Raw genomic sequence first — 17,968 nt, 5'->3', positions numbered from 1 at the left:
AGCTGTGGAGAAAGGGATTAATAACCATCTTATTAGATCATAGAAAAAAAATTTAAAGAAATATTGGTAAAGTTGAACATAAAACTGAATTCAATATGATGAAGTTCACACAGATAACAAAAGTTGTATCATTAGGTTCAAACATTCAATTTACTCAAAGCAAAATGCACTATATGCAGACTGTAGTTAAATTGGGTAAGACTTCTGAATACAAGCTCAATCTGAGTCTGTAGGATGATTAATAAGGAAACCAAAAAAACTTACACATCAATGCATTTTAGGCTGCATTGAAAGACATTGGTTCCATTAATAAGGAGATTGTGATCACAGAATTATAGATCTTAAAAGTGGAAGCAATATTAGAGGTCATGCAGTCCAACTTATATTTCTCTAAATGGAGACATTCTGGAGTGAGTAGTGTGTTCAGTTTGGGGCACCACATTTCAGCAAAGGCAACAATATGAAGAAGAATATCCAGAAGACTGGTTTAAAGAGCTTCACTGGTATAGTAAAGAAACAGTTGGGGGAAGATGAAAATTATTTTCATGTTTCTGAAAGTCTATGGCATAGAAGAATGATTAGGTTAGATCTTTTTTTTTAATCCCGATTTCAAAACTAGAAATAGCATATAGGACTTGAAAATCCTCAGATAAAACTGCTTTAGGAGAGACACAGAGAGATGAAACAATCATAATTAAAACAATTCTTCTGTAACAATTGTAATTAAAACAAAGGCAAAAAATGCTATCTAATGGCAAAGATAATTGTAGTACATGGTTTCAAAAATACTTCTTTGATTTGGCCAGTATTATTAGAAAAAAACATATCCTTCACATTAAAGATTGCAGTTATAGATATAAAACAAAAAACTTAATAAAACCTCAATAAAGGAATTGTAGGGTTATAGACATAAAACAAAAATCTTATGACATCTTCTCTCATGATTCCATAGATCCTGAAACAACTTTAAAAGAAAAAAATATGTTTTTTTTTTTAGTTTCATATGCAAGTAAATCCATTCACTTCTGAATGTGGCATTACTTGCTGATCAACGTCCTATTCAATATCTTCTTCACCCTTAAAATAATTTGTATTCTTTTTATTCCTCAAATTCTATTCTGTTACTGCATTTTGATTTCAAAATATATCCACATGGTGTTTAGTGTAACATAAATGCAGATGAAAAATAAAAGCAAAATGTTCCATTTTTAAAAAATCTACATAAATATGATTTAGTCATTTCCAGAAGAATTATGTTTAAATTACAGATATCCAAATTTATATGTGTATATATGCATATATACCTATACATATGTATATACACATATGTGCATGTATACACACACACATATATATACTCACATACACACACTTATAATCATCAAATATGTTTTAAAACAGTCTAAAATTTTCCAAATATATGTATATATGTATGTATGTATGTATATTATATATATGTGTGTATGTGTGTTTGTATGTATGTATGTATAATCACTGTTCTCAGTTCTTTTAAAAAAAGTGAACTTCCCAGTTTTGCTTCTTTATCACTTATATATGATAAAATTTACTTATATTCAATTTAATATACATGAGATATAACAATTTGCAGTTTCAGGAATTTGTAGTCTTCTCCTAGTGACTTCTAAATTTTCAAATGTATTTGAAATGTGAGGTAAAGGCCATTGAATTAAGAGGCTACATTAATCCACTTTGCTTGAAAGTCACCTAAGCAGTTAGTGTTAAATTGAAATTCCCACATTTCTCATATAGATTTTAGCCTTTGCAACGTGTCCTTAAATCAGCTATATTCTAAACCTTGGTTAAGGGGTAGCCCACATTCACAAAGTGAATGTTCCTATGAAGTAGCTATTTTTAATGAACCAAGTTAATTAATTTAATAAACTACTCCTTGAAAGAGAAGATACACTTGCCTTTGATTTTTTTCTAATTCCATTTTGAACTCGTAAGAAGCTACCAGCTCAGATTCTTTAAGAACCTACTCAATAGCTCACAAAAGTTCTGGTTCCTTAAGAATCTGGCCAATATGACAGATCTTTAATAAACTTTGTCTTTGGCTGAAAGAAGGTTTGGGTCAAATTCATTTGGGTAGCACCAGCATGTTGTGATTTTGGGGTCCCAGCACCCCTAAACCTCTAGACCCCAATATATGGTTCCTTGACAGGGAAAAACTGCCTAATCCCAAGCTCTTCTTCAGTCAAGACTGGAAGGTACATAAGCCTCCATTCCCCTTTCTTAATCCCTTTCTTGCCCTGCAGTTGGTGGATTTCCAAGAACCTAGGAAGGTTTAGTTTGGAAATGTTTTTCTGGCCTGACCTCTCAGGTCCCATTTAGGTCAGACAGCTATGAGGCTGTCTCAAACTCAGACTGACACTGTCAGGCTCTCGGTCCATTGGTTCTGTTTGAGGCCACAAACCTAGTCACACCTTAGCACTGCCTATCTGAAAGCATAGGTCCAATTCTCTCAATTCTTTCATCACTAGGGAATTAAGAAAACTTCAGGTGCTATTTTGACCTTTTGGATTTTTGGTTTCTTTCCAGAGGTTTATTCCCAAAGCCTCCTTTAAGGAGAGAAGAGCTTCTAGTCCCTCACTCACAAGAAGGGGGACTTCCTATCTCCCTGCCTTCCTGGTCCCAGTTCCCATAGCACCTTCAGGGCTTTTCCCCCTAAGGGAAATTCCTGACTCACCTAATGGGACAATTAGGGTGCATGTTTGTTTCTCCATTTCAGAGGTCATTCATGTTAAAGAGAAACTAGGATGTTACTTAGAGGATCTCACTAAGTTTACTGAGAGTTTTAGGGATGTGTCCTTACAATTTGAGCTTTATTGGGATGATTTGCACATCCTCTTCTCCACCTGTCATAGCACTGAGGAGAAAGGGAGAATCTGGGAACAAGCCCAAATATTTGGGGACTATTTGGCTAGCAATGACCCAACAAAATACCCCCCAAGAATAGCTGCTATTCCCACTACTGACCCAGGTTGAGATTATCAGAAGAGTGAGGATAGGGGAAAGAGAGACTATATGGTAATTTGCAAGTTAGGAGGCCTAAGAACTATATTTCAAAAGCAAGTAAATTTTCAAAAATTAAGGAAATTACTCAGGGAGAAAAGGAAAACCCTGACCTTTTCCAAGATAGACTAGTGGTAGCTATTAAAAAGGATGTGAATTTAGATCTTGACTCTATAGAAGGGTAACAATCCTAAGCATGATTTCATTAATCAGTCTGCCCCAGATATTGGGAGGAAATTGCAGAAATTGACAATGGGATCGCAAACACCTCTGGCCCAATCACTGGAGGCAGCCTTTGGAGTTTTTAACAACAGGGAGTTAGTAGCAACAGAGGAAAGAAAAAGAAGAGAAGGGGCTAGAAACAGAGAACATGCTCATTTCTTGGCTGCTGCCATAACCAGGAAAAGACCCAATGGTGCTCCTGGCAACTCCGGCAGTAGGGAAACCTGCTTTCAATGCCACTAGGGGGGTCACTGGTCCAAGGAGTGCCTCTCCAGGGTGTCCCTTCAGAAGAAGCCCATTGACTCAAGCAGTGAGGGCCACAAGGAGGCCCGCTGATCTAAAGAATACCCCTCCAAGTACCCCCCCAGAGGTAGCCCTGGGACCAATCTCTCTGGGACTATGCCCAAGATGTGACCAGGAGGGACATTGGAGGAATCGTTGTCTCCAAAGTTGGAAAAGTGGTGGGGTTGCCCCCCCCAGTACCCCATCCTCTAATCTTCTCAAGACTGGGAACAACAGTGGATCCTGGGACTTGGCAGCACTCCCACTTTCTCCATCTATCTCACCAAGCCCTGGGCAAAAATTGACACTGAAGGTAAGGTTACCCACTTTATCATGTCTATGTTCCCTATTTTAACCATTTAATCTGGCCCTACCCTCCTCTTGACCCATCCAGTCATGGGCATTGAAAACCAAGATATATCTCCAGACATACCCCCTCCCTTATTGAGGATCTGTTGTTTGAATACTCCTTCATTATTCTCTCCTCTTGCCCTGCCCCTTTGTTGAGAAGGGACCTGATAGTGAAGTTAGGGAGCCAATCTTCTCTAGTTAAGCTTCCCATCTCCCTTTTCCCTCTATGCACCAGACCTCCCCATATTCTTCTGGAAGTTTGGGAGACAATTGAGCTAATTGTTTGGGATCAGGGAATTCCTGGGTGAACTACTCATACCACTCTAGCTGTTGTTCACCTCCAAGACTCTCAAGTGTTGCCTCATCACTGTATTTGAAGTCTCATCAGGAAGATTTCTTTGGCTGCTACCGTAGGAGTTCTTAATTTATTGGGCACTCTGGCTATAGGGTCTCTTTGAACAAAGTCCAGACAGCTTGTCAAACTATAAAGTAGTTGGGCCATGAAGTAACACCCACCCCTCACTCCTTAACCTCAGAGAGGAAAAAGACAATCCTGTCTATCCCTGTCCCAGCCACTAAGAAACAACTTTGAACTTTTATAGGCATGGCTAGATTTCCTGGACTCTGGATCCCTAAATTTGGTCTTATTGCTAAGCCCCTTTTTGACTCTATTCAAGGCCTTGACTCACTCCCTCTAGAGTGGGACCTCAACCAATCTAAAGCATTTGAGACATTGAAAACTAAATTGACCACCACTTCAACATTAGTTCTCCCCAATCTAGAAAAACCTTTCACTCTGTATGTTAATGAAAGGAGAAGTTAGGCTTTGGTACTCCTAACCCAATCCCTAGGACCTGACCTCAAGCCAGTTGCTTAGTGGCTGCTGGATGGTCTTCATGCCTCCCAGGCAGTGGCTGCAACAGCCATTGTGTTTAAAAGCCATTCAACTTGCAGTAAGCTAGGATCAGACAAGTCTCTCAGGATTGTCCAACTTGTACCCAGAGACTCTGGAATATACCTGTGAATCCTTGGAGGACCTCAAGCTAGTGTTTGGAAAGACCCCAGCCCCCTCCATAGGACAGGTGGATAAAAAGAGGTGAATCATACATGTTCTTTTCCTTCTATGTTTTTACCTTTCCATAGTCATCTTTAATTCCCTCCAGGGAAATTCTTTTCTATACTCCTTTTGTAGTTGTTTGGTCCTTGTTTGCTTAACCTCCTTGCCAGGTTTAACTCCTCCAGGGAACTAGCCATCAACTTCCAAATAATTGCTCAGGCTACAAACCTCTGACTGAGTACAAGATTTTCTAGCCCACTGGACATGAAGTCTGACTCCTTGAATGGGACTCAGAGAGGCAGGGACAACTCTATGCCCTTTGCCAGTAGGAAGCAGTTTCAGAAGCCAAAATTTTTGCCCCTTACCCCAAAAGAATTTGGGGCCCATTTGTTGAATGGGGAAAATGGGTTATGGGCCCAAGCTAAGGCCTTTACCCCTTATCCCAAAAAGAATTTGGGTCGCATTTGTCTACTGGATTCTCCTTGAATTCTCCCACTTGATCTAGGAAGTCTCTGGTGTTCCCCTAAGTCTAGAACACTATCAGTTGGACTTTCATTATCACCTATGCCCAATCTTCCAACTAGCTGTTACCCTTAACCTCAACCCTCCATTGTTTATTACCTCCAGATGGCTCCTGGCTACTTCCCACCCTTGATCTCATCTAGACCCCATTCTCAACCCTCCAGTCACTCCCATAAAGATCCTTCCTAGATCCCTCCTACAGTCTTTCTGTATGTAAGGTCCATCTTGTCTCCATTAAGGGGTTCAGATGCCTTAAAAACCTATTAGCTATTAGCAATAGCTCACAAATGTTCAGATTCCTTAAGAGTCTGACCAATGTGGTGGATCTTAAATAAACCTTGTCTTTGGCTGAAAAAAAAATAAGAAGTTGCCACATTTAGTTATATATTTTAATTCTCTCCCACTGCTTCTGTGGAAGAGCCTAATGGGGAAGGAAAAATATCAGGATTCTTTGAGATCTTCTTTTAAAAAAAAAAGTTCTAATTCTCATTACTTAGATAGATTTCTGACCTCCCTGTACTTCTCCAAAAATGTAGAACAAAATCCATCCACTCCCACCTAAGAGAATAGCAATGGAGTACACACTCTATCCATTGTTATCCTTTACCCTCTCTACGTGAATTACCCACTTAAAAAAACTGGGGTTGGAGGAGTGGATCATATGTTTGGGGAATTTAAAAGTTCAAATGAATCCAAGCTTCTGAAAGAAAGACCAATTAAAAATAAACAAACAAACAAAAAAAAAGGTTTCTTTCTCTTTTATTTTACAGCTGTAAGTTATGAAGTGTGAGGGACTGTCTGATGTTGGCTACTGCCAGGTGGGCGTTGTGGCAAGATCGGGGTAGTAGCTGGAAGGAAGTAGCTGGAGCATGTGCTCCTGAGGCAAGGGGTGGTGCCACGTGGGAGTGGGACGGCAGAGGATGACTTCCCTTTGCTTAGTCCCCTCCCTATATGCAACATCAACCCCAGATGCCTCCTTCCTGTGTCCTTCCTGACTTCCTGGGTCACGTACCTTCCCTTTGTGTAGCACTGACCCCAGACGCCTCCTCCCGGTATCTGGGCCTGACTTCCTAGTTCACGTACTCTTTGTCCATGCACTAATCCCAGATGCCTCCTTCCTGTATCTGGTCCTAGCCTCCTGCGTCACTCCCTCTCCCTTGGAGCGCTAAACTCAGACAGCCCCTTCCAGTATCTGACCCTACAATCATTGACTAGTAGGCGGGCTGAGGAGGAGGGGCTAAGTAGGTTCTGAGGAACGGTCGTGGTCGGGAGTGCTCTCTCTTTGCTCCTGCTCTGTTGCTCTGGCCTTCCTGCTTGGCCTTGCTGTGATGGCCTCTGAATAAAGCTCGGGTGTTGGCAGCCTCCTGATAGGTCGTCTCTGTGTGTGTATCCAGGTAGGCACCGAGGACTGGTAAGTATGACTCTGGCAGCCTGTTCCTTATAGGAGGAGAGTGTTCGGCGCGGCCGGCACAAGGTCGGCGCAGCCGGTACAATGAAGCACAATAATCTCCAAATAAATGAAGATAAGGATTATCAAAGTTTGGCAGAGATACATATGATACTAATGTTCTATTTCATAAAATTTAAAGGAATAGGCATTTTTGAAATGCATAAAATAACTTTTCTTATGCTTAATTTCCTTTTTCCACTGAATAACACCATTCCCCTACTTGTACAAGTTCAGAAACATAGAGGCATCTTTTGCTCTTCTTTGTCTTTAAACTCCTGTATTTAGTTGTCATGGTCTGTTGAATCTTCCCTTTGAAACTAATTTTACTTCTCTTCCTTTGCATTGCTATTCCATTTGCCACCACTACAGACCAGGCTCTTAACTGCTTTCCCTACCAGCAATCTTTTAACCCAATTCTTAGTTACACAGTACCTTCAGATTTTTATAATTCACTTTAAGTATGCCATTTACCTGCTCAAAAGTCTCCTTAATCTTCATGGTACAAATACCAATCTACTTCCCACAGAATTCACTGTTATTCATAATCTGGACCCAAACTACCTAACTAAATAATTCCCACCACCTGATATGAATACTCCTTCTCTACTTCAGCTATATACCACATTGCTACAGATGCTTAGTAAAATTTACTCTGTTTTAAAGCAAGCATTGCTTCTTCTCTGTCTCTGGATTCCCAGAAACTAGAAGAATACCATATATCTCAAAAAGCTTAAAGTACATTCTATCATTATAAACTTTTCTTTAGTAATGAAAAATTCTCAGTTGAATTCTCACTTTCACTTTTTATCTGAGAAAGATACAGTTATTTATCAATGCTTAAGATGTCATAGATTTAGAGCTGGGAGATACCTTAGAGGAGATCTAATCGAACCCTATATTTTACAGATGCAGAAGCTAAAGTTCAGGGTCCCTTACCCATTGTCACATAAACAATAAGAGGCACATCAAGAATTAAATCACAAGTTCTCTAATTCCGAATACAGTGAATTTCCCATGGCATTATGTTGTTTCCAGTTTTAATTTAAACTTGAAATAACCAAATAATTTTATTTTGGATAGCAAATTTCCAGTACTTAATGCTTGTAACACACATGTAATGCATGTAAGAGCAGGAAGGGTAGTATTGTTGAAATATGGCCTGGGATCATTGGATTTAGAGCTGTAAATTACCTAAGAATTAGGAGATTATAGTTTACTTACAAACAGAGTAAACTCAGGAAAGTAATTTCATTCACTTCAGTCTCTGTTTCCTCATCTATAAGTCCAAGGCTATGGACTATATGGATTCTCAGATATATTTAGTTCTATAAACCTCTGACAACGAATTGTAATGCTTCCACTCTTACTATCAATGTAGTTTTGGAAAAAGCACTTAAGCTCTCAAACTCATTTTCCTCATGGGTAAATCAGAAATAACAACATTTTAAAATTATAGCAGAATGTGGTAGTTAAAAGAAAATGCAACCTAGGATAATTAGTAATTTTAATGAAATAAAGACAGGTAATCAGAAATATTGTCCGTTTTCCACACACAAACAAAAGAAAGGGATTAAAATCCTACACTAAGAGACATTTTGAATGCTAGAAAGATTTTAACATATACATCATACAGCATAGCTGCTTTTAAGGAACTAAGCCATGAATTAATTCCTACTTAAACACAATAAGTTTTACTCAACATTTTAAATCTTTAAAGGCAATATATTTACATAGTTTTTTTTTTTTTAACTAAGCATGTTCCATGAGAGTTAAATTCTTTAAATCAACGTAAGAACTAATGGTAACCAAACATGATTAACGATTACCAAGTCATTAGTTATTTTATTACATTAATAAAACTAGAAGTTTAGAAGTGAGTATATCTACATGTGTATGCATGTGTGCATATATGTTTAGGGAATGTTAATGCACCTTTACATTTATATTTTGATTTAATTCAACACACATTAAAGATAAGGTGCTGGAGCAGAATCTATTATGCTTCAATTGAAGTTAAAAAAACATGTCTAGAAATCATGATTTCAAACAAAGCAAAAGAAAAATGGACCTAATTAAAAGAGATAAGGAAGGAAACTACATCTTGTTAAAAGGCACCATAGATAATAATAATAATAATAATAATAATAATAATAATAATAATAGTAGTAGTAGTAATAATAAACTTATATGCACCAAATGGCATAGCATGCAAATTCTTAAAGGAAAAGTTAAATGATTTACAGGGAGAAATAGATGAGAAAACTCTACTAGTGGGGGACTTCAATGTTCTCCTATCAGAACAATATAACTATAATTTAAAAAAAGAAGGTAAAGAGATGAATAGAATTTTAGAAAAGTTAAATATGATAAACCTCTGGAAAAAACTGAATGGGAAAAAGGAAGAAAAATACTTTTTCTTAGTGGCATTTGGCACCTACACAAAAATTGAAAATATGGTAGGGCATAAAAACCTCCCAACAAAAGGTAGAAAAGTAGAAATATTAAATGCATCTTTTCCAGATCATAATGTAATAAGAATTAGATTCAATAAAAAGCTGTGGAAGCATAGATTGAAAACTTGTTGCAAACCAAAGAACCAAAACCTAAGGCATATGTATGTAAAATAACAAATCATAGAAACAACATATAATTTCATTAAAGAAACTAATAAAAATGAGACAATATACCAAACCTTATGGGATGTCTTCAAAGCACTAAGTAGGGGAAAATTAATATCTGTAAATATTCACATCAATAAAATGGGGAAAGAACAGATCAATGAATTGGGAGTGCCACTCCTGAAAATCAAAGGAGATGTTAATGAAATTAAAAGTAAGAAAACCATTATATTAATAAATAAAACAAAGAGCTTTTTATGAAAAAAATGAATGTGACTGCTAATTTAATTTACAAAAAAGAAAGCCAAATTATTAGTATCAAAAGTGAAAAAGATGAATTCAACAACAATGAAGAGAAAAATTAAAACAAATATTAAGAGCTGTCTTGACCAATTATATGTCAATAAACCTGACAATCAAATGTGATAGATGAACATTTATAAAATATTAATTTCCCAGATTAAAAGAAGAGGAAATAGAATGTGTAATAGAATATATCTATTTTGTTTTCTTCTTTTTAATCTTATATAATATTTTATTTTCCCAAAATACATATAAAAACAATTTTAGTATTATTGTTTTCAGATTTTGAATTCCAAATTCTCTCCCTCCATCCCGACCTCATTGAGAAGGCAAGAAATTTGACATTGGTTATACATGTGCAAGACACATTTCCATGTAAGTAGTTATGTGAAAGAAAAAACAAAAACAAAACAAAACAAAAAAACAAACTAAAGAAAGTAAAGAAAATGTATCTTTGATCTGCATTCAGGCTACACCAGGCTCTGGAGATGGATGACACCTTTCATCATAAGTTGTAAAGAACTCTCCTGGATAATTGTATTGCTGAGAATAGCTAAGTTATTCATAGTAGATCACCAAACAATATTGCTAGTACTGTGTAAAATATTCTCCTGGTTCTGCTTATTTTACTTTACATTAGACCAACTAAGTATTTCTATGTTTTTCTGAGAGTGTCCTGTCCATCATTTCTTTTTTTATTTTTTCATTTTCCCCCCAATTATATTTCAAGACAATCTTTACCATTTATTTTGTTTTTGTTTTTGTTTTTTGTTTGTTTTAGGCAATTGGGGGTAAGTGACTTGCCCAGGGTCACACAGCTAGTAACTGTCAAGTGTATGGTCTGAGGCCGGATTTGAACTCAGGTCCTCCTGACTTTCAGGGCCGGTGCTCTATCTACTGCACCATCTAGCTGCCCCCTTTACCATTTATTTTTACAAGATTTTGAGTTACAATTTTTTTCCCTCTCTCCCTCTCCTCCTTTCTTCCTAAAATGGTAGGAAATTTAATATAATCAAAAATATCCATTTTACATTTTGTAGTGCTGTCTCTCATTTGGTCATGAACCTGTAAATTACTTAACTTCTCCTTTAACAATTTGGATGCTAAACCACCTGGGGCCTATGTGTTTAGTATTGATAATACTTCATTGTCTATGGTACCTTTTAGCAAGATATAGTTTCATTTCTGATCTCTTTTAATTGGGTATATATTTTTTTGCTTTTATTTTGTCTGAGATCATCGTTGCTACCTCTATTTTCTTTTTTACTTCATCTGAAGCATAATAGATTCTACTCCAGCCCCTTATCTTTTCTCCTTGGATGTCTCTGGTTGAAGTGTCTTTCTCATAAACAACATAATGTAGGATTCTAGTTTTCAATCCAATCTGCTATCTGCTTCCATATTATGTGAGAGTTCATCCCATTCATAGTCACAGTTATGATCACTGACTGTGCATTTCCCTCCATTCTATTTTTCCTTCTGTTTGTTGTCTCTCTCTCTTCACCATTTCCCCCCTCAACAATGTTTTGTCTCTATCTACCACCTACTGGGATCTGCCCCACTTCTGTCAATCTCTCCCTGCCCCCATTCTTTTACATAATCTTTGCCTCTCCCTGCCCAGGTAAGATAGATTTATATATTCAGCTTCTTTCTATCACTTCTCCTGATCTTCCCTCCCTTATGTCACCCGCCCCCTTTACTTAATCTTCTCCCATGCTACTTCCCTGTCAGGTAAGACACATTTGATATGTTTTTATAGTCAACTGTTTGTGTATATTATTTCCTCTTTGAGTCAACACTGATGAGAGTAAGGTTCAAGCAATGCCTATTGCCCACCCTCCCATCTTTCCCTCAACTGTAACAGAGTTTTCATGCCTCTTCATGTGAAATAATTTATCCCATTTCACCTCTCCCATCTTTCTGTGCCCAGTGTACTCTACTTTCTCATCTCTTAGTTTTTTTAAATGCCATTCCCTAAAATTCACCTTATGCCCATACCCTCTGCCTATGCATATTCATTCTAGCTGTATTATTGGTGGTATAACTTTTAAGGATTATAAGTATCATCTCATCATGCAGTGATGCAAACAGTTCAGCTTCACTGAATCCCTTATTTTTCTTTTCCCTTTTTAATTATTTTATTCTTTTCTTGGGTCTTTGATATTGGAAAACAACTTTTTTATTCAATCGTGGTCTTCTTTTTATGAAATCTTAAAATGTTTCTATTTCATTAAATGATCATTTTTTATATTTGAAGTGTTATGCTTAATTTTGCTGGGTATGTGATTCTTGGTTGTAGTTATAAATCCTTTGTCTTCTTGAATATTGTGTTCCATGACCTTCAATCCTTTACTGTTGTAGCTGCAAAGTCCTGTGTAATCCTTATTGTGGCACCCCAATATATGATTTTTCTTTCTTTCTGGCTACTGGCAGTATTTTTCCTTGACTTGATAATCCTGATATTTGGCTATAATGTTCCTTGGAAATTTTATTTAGGGATGTCATTGCTGAGGTGATTGGTGGATTCTTTCATTGCCTATTTTGCCCTCTATTTCCAGGTTATCAAGGCAGTTTTCCTTGAAAATTTCTTGAAAGATACTGCCCAGGCCCTCCTTTTGATTATGGCTTTCAGGTAGTCCAATGATTCTGACATTGTCTTTCCTGGATCCATTTCCCAGGTTAGTTGTTTTTCCAATAAGGTATTTTCCATTTTTTCCATTTTTTTCCCATTCTTTTGAATTTGTTTGATTTATTCTTGATGTCTCATATAGTCATTAGCTTTCACTTGTCCAATTCTAACTGCTAAGGAATTGTTTTCCTCAGTTAGCTATTGTACTTAGGAGCTTAAAAATCATAAGAGAGATAGAAGAAAAATTGGGAAAAGAAATGAAAGTAGTGTAAGAGAATTAAGAAAAAAAGATTCAACAGCCTGAAAAACTGCTTAAAATGTAGAATTGGTCAAACAGAAAAGAAAATACAGAAGTTAATCAAGGAAAATATTATCTTAAAAGTTAGAATTGAGCAAGTGGAAGGTAATGACGCTGTGAAACATCATGAATCAATCAAACAAATTCAAAAGAATGAAAAAATGGAAGATAATGTAAAATACATTATGGGAAAAACAACTGACCTGGAAAATAGTTTCAGGAGGAACAATATCAGAATCAATGGACTAAATGAAAGCCACAATCAAAAGGAAGACCAGGACAACATCTTTCAAGAAATTATCAAGGAAAATTGCCCTGATGTCCAGGAACCAGATGGCAAAATAGACACTGAAAGAATACATTGATGATCAGGAAAGATATCCTAAAATAAAAATGCCAAGGAACATTATAGACATATTTCAAAACTATCAGGTCAAGCAAAAAATACTACCAGAGGTCAAAAAGAAAAAAAAAATCATGTATCAGGCAGCTGCAGTCAGGGTCGCTTAGGACCTGACAACTGCAACCTTAAAGAATCAGAGGTAAAGGAACATGATATTTCAAAGGGCAAAGAAGCTAGGACTACAACCAAGAATTATTTACCAGATAAAATTAAGCATAATACATGAAGGGAGAAAAATGGTCATTCAATGAAATAGAAGAATTTTAAGCCTTCATAAAGAGAAACCTAGAAGGAAACCAAAAATTTCTCCTCAAGAGAAATATCAAAACCCAACAGAAGCATAAAAAATTAAAAGAGAAAAGAAAACATAAGGGATTCAATTGAGCTAAACTGTTTACATCCATACACAGGAAGATGATACTTGTAACTCTTAAAAATTGTATCACTAACAGTACAAATAAAAGGGATATGCATAGAGAGAGGATTCAGGTATACAGTGAATTTGAGGGAATGAGATAAAAATTAAGGGATCAGAAAGAGGAGCACATTGAGTTCAGAAGGAAGGGAGAGGTAGAATGGGGTCAATTATCTCACATGAAGAGGCAAGAAAGACAGTGGAGGAAAAGATGAGCGGGTGGCAGTGGGCCTCACTTGAACCTTACTCTCATCAATACTGGCTCAAAGAGGGAACAATATACACAAACAGTTGAATATGAAAATGTATCAAATGTGTCTTACCTGGCAGGGAAGTAACAGGGAAGAAGATTAAGTAAAGGGAGGGGGGTGACATAAGGGAGGGCATATCAGGGGAAGTGGTAGAAAGAAACAAAACACTGGTGAGGTGGGAAAGGGAGAAAGGAGAGAGAGAGAGGACAAATAGGAAGAATAAAATGATGGGAAATACACAGATGGTAATCATAACTGTGAATATGAATGAGGTGAACTTTCCCATAAAATAGAAGTGGATAGCAGAGTAGATCTAAAGCCAGAATCCTACAATATGTTGCTTACAAGAAACACATTTGGAGCAGAGAGAGACACACACAGAGTAAAAGGTAAGGGGCTAGAACAGCATCTATTATTCTTCATCTGAAGAAAAGAAAAAAATATCTGGGCCTAGCAATCCTGATCTTAGACAAAGTAAAAACAAAAATAGACCTAGTTAAAAGAGATAAGGAAGAAAACTGCATCTTGCCAAAAGGCACCACAAATAATGAAGTAATCAAATTAGAAGAGCAAGGAATAGTCTACCTGTCAGAACTATGGGGAGGGGAAGAATTCATGACCAAACAAGAGATAGAAAGCATTACCAAATGTGGAATAAATAATATTGATCATATTAAATTGAAAAGCTTTCATACAAACAAAACCAATGCAATCAAAATTAGAAGGAAAGCAGAGAGCTAGGAAACAATCTTTACAGCAAATGTCTCTGTTAAAGGCCTCATTTCTTAAATATATAGAAAACTGAGTAAAATTTATGAGAATACAAGCCACTCCTCAATTGATAAATGGTCAAAGGATATGCACAGGCAGTTTTCAGACAAATCAAAACAATCTATATGCATATGAAGAAATGCTCTTAATCACTTTTGATTAGACAAATGCAAATTAATGTAACTCTGAAATACCACCTCACACCAATCAGACGGCTAATGTGACAAAAAAAGGAAAATAATAAATATTGATGAAGATATTGGAAAATTGGGACACTAATGTACTGTTGATGGAGTTGTGAACTGATCCTACCACTCTAGAGAGCAGTTTGGAACTATACCAAAAGGACAACCAAACTGTGTATACCCTTTGATCCAACAATACCATTACTAATTCTGTATCTAAAAGAAATCATAAAAGTGGGAAAAGGACACGTATGTACAAAAATATTTGTAGTAGCTCTTTGATGGCAAAATATTGGAAATTGAGGGGATGCTTATCAATTGGAGAATATCTGACCAAGGTGTGGTATACGAATTTGATGGAAGACTATTGTGCTATAAGAAATGATGAACAGGCAAATTTCAGAAAAAAAAATAAACCTCTAAAGGTTTACATGAACTGATGCCTTGTGAAATGAGTAGAACCAGGAGAACATTGTACACAGAAACAGTTGCACAATGATCAACTTTGATAAGCTTAGCTCTTCTCATCAATACAATGATGTATGAGAATTCCACAAAACTCATGATGGCTAATGCTATCCACATCCAGAGAAAGAACTAAGAAAGAACTATCGAGTCTGAGTGTAGATCAAAACGTGCTATTTTCTCTCTCTCTTTTTCTTCCTTCTTGTGTTTTTTTTCTTTTTTTTTTCACAACACCACTAATGTGGAAATATATTTAATATGACTGTATAAGTATAGCTTATATCAGATTGCTTGCCATCTTGGGAAAAGGGGAGGGGAGGAATGGAGAGAGAAAAAAATGGAACCCAAAATCTTATAAAAGTGAACGTTGAAAGCTATCTTTTCATGTAATTGGAAAAATACTATGGGGGGGTGAGATTATCTCATTGGATGCCAAAGAAGCTTTTGAAAAAATGTGTAACACTCATTACTATTGAAAACTCTATAAAGAATAGGAATAGAAACACTGAAGGAGAAGCAACCCCTCAGGAGTGCCCCCAAGCCACTCAGCAGCACCAAGAGACTAAAGGATTTTAAAGAAACAGTCAGCAATATAATCCATTCCAGACCATCCCTTACTTCCCAAACCAACCAAACTTCTCCCTGTGAGGGAAAAAGAGACCAAACTGAAAAAATGACCCCCTCAGAGCCTAACCTAGCACTGTCAGGACTGAGAAGTAGAGAGTACTAGCAGTGAGTCTAAATCCAGTTCATCCAGCAAGAACAACATGGAGACCTAAATGTGAGTCTCTGAATGAGGACAAAAGGAAGCATTGTGGCTATACCTAACTCAGTTTATTCTCTGAGGACCCAGCTAAAGAGTTTACTCCAAATGAACTAAACAAACTACCTATGACCCCAAAACCAATGGGCCAAGCCTAAGGCACAAAAACTGGGGCCCACCCCAAATTTGTATTCACCTTATGGACTGGCATCCTCTATTAATCCAGAGGATGGAATCTGGCTATGAGAGCAGTGAAAAAAAACAGTAACAGCCCTATAAGTCTGGATGCAACTCAGTCAGAGAGCTCTGGCACCTCCAGGGAAACGAATGTAAAAAGAACATCTGGATTGGTCCTTGCATGGAGTCAGATCCCAAAGTCATACAGTAGCAGCAGCATCCTGGAGTTGGAATTGGTCTCATTCAAAAGTGGCTGGAAAAAGAATCAGCACCTCCACTGGAAGGACAAGAACACAGACAGGGAGTTGTCTTCATACTGTTAAAGTGAACTGATTGACCTCCAGGAAGAGGAGGCTCAGAGGGCCCAGGAACAGGAACTCCAAAGGAAGGGGTAGAAGGAATTAGAGGAGGCTCAAGGGTTCAACCCACACCCCAGCCGCTTCATGGACATGGCTGAACTTCAGCATCGGGGAGGCATGACAACTCTGAGAGGTCCACCTGAGAGGCTAACTCAATGTTGGAGGAGGCGCTGCTCAGTGAGCAGAGATGAGACCGTGCTGCAGCTTTGGCTCTCTGTAAAGCAGCAATTTCTAAACTAAGAATTGCCCTTCATGGTGCTATTTCTAGCACACTCAGCAGAACCATAGTTGATAAGAAGTTACAAATTTATATCCCAAAATCATGGAGCCTCCAGGATCACATGCGGCAACAGCAACAGCAACTGCCGCTGCTACTGTCACCACCACTATTGGGGGACTCCCTTCCTCAGCCAACAAGTAAACACTCTATCCCACTCCAAGTACTGTTGAGTCAGGAGACACAACTGGAGTCAAGCAAGGATACCAAGTTTGAAATCAGTTCTTTTTCCCCCTCATCTACTTCCTGCCATAAATAAAACTCATTACTCTCTTTAGAGTCACCCTCCCCACCCACCCTACAGCCCAGTTCCCCAAGAAGGTCCTTCACCAACCCCTTGACTTCCTCTGCTAATGTGGGTGGTCATGCTTTTTCTGCATTCTGCAGGCAAGGTTTATGCTACTAGCTGAGGAGGCCTGACTTCTATTTTTCTGGACTATTGGGTGGGCAATATTAGGCTTTCTGGTTCTCACCCTGATAATGAAAACAGCACATGGATTTATGGGAGGAGTTCTTCCCCTCAAGATCCCTGCGTTGGTCTCATCCATCCTGACAGAAATCATATGTATTTGCATCCACACTGGAATGAGGACATAGAGCAGAAGACCTCCAGGTTAGAGTCTTTTTACCAGATCAGTCTGCAGATATCTCAGGCTGGCCAACTTGGGCCATGGAGGTAGGATATATCATGGGAACCACTTGGGCATCCAGGCTCCACAAGCATTATAGGGATGAGACTACACTCGGCCCCCGGTTTTGATCTCTCACAGATGCCAGCAGTAGAAATGGAATACAGTCTCCATGCCTCTCAGGCCACATCTTGCTGAGGTTCACTGAAGGAGGATGAAGGATTGCTGTACACTGCAGAGAATTTCTGACACATTTCAAGCAGTCTCAGTGGCACTGTTGTTTTGGTCAAGGGAGGAACCCCTCTCCCCACCTTGTCTTCTCACACTTTTGAAACTTCAAACATGAAGAAAAAGCCTTTGGAAACTAGGCATCATTATTCCAACTCCTTTTCCCTCTCTGTCATCCATGACCCTCCTGTGTCCCTGACCCCAATCCCCAGATCTTCCCTCCCCAGCCACAGCTCCCACCCCCTGATGTCCTGATGCCCATGATGGCAGGGGAGCTCCA

At 37.9% G+C, this 17,968-nt stretch overlaps 1 pseudogene; it reads left to right on the top strand.

The window, feature by feature from the left end:
• Nucleotides 1-3,445: 3,445 nt before the first annotated feature.
• Nucleotides 3,446-17,658, top strand: LOC114036422 (annotated as a pseudogene).
• Nucleotides 17,659-17,968: the final 310 nt, after the last annotated feature.

The sequence above is a fragment of the Vombatus ursinus genome, unplaced genomic scaffold, assembly GCF_900497805.2.
Source record: "Vombatus ursinus unplaced genomic scaffold, bare-nosed wombat genome assembly UNPS02009835.1, whole genome shotgun sequence".
Lineage (NCBI taxonomy): Eukaryota > Metazoa > Chordata > Mammalia > Diprotodontia > Vombatidae > Vombatus > Vombatus ursinus.
This window is presented reverse-complemented; position numbering and strand designations above follow the sequence as displayed.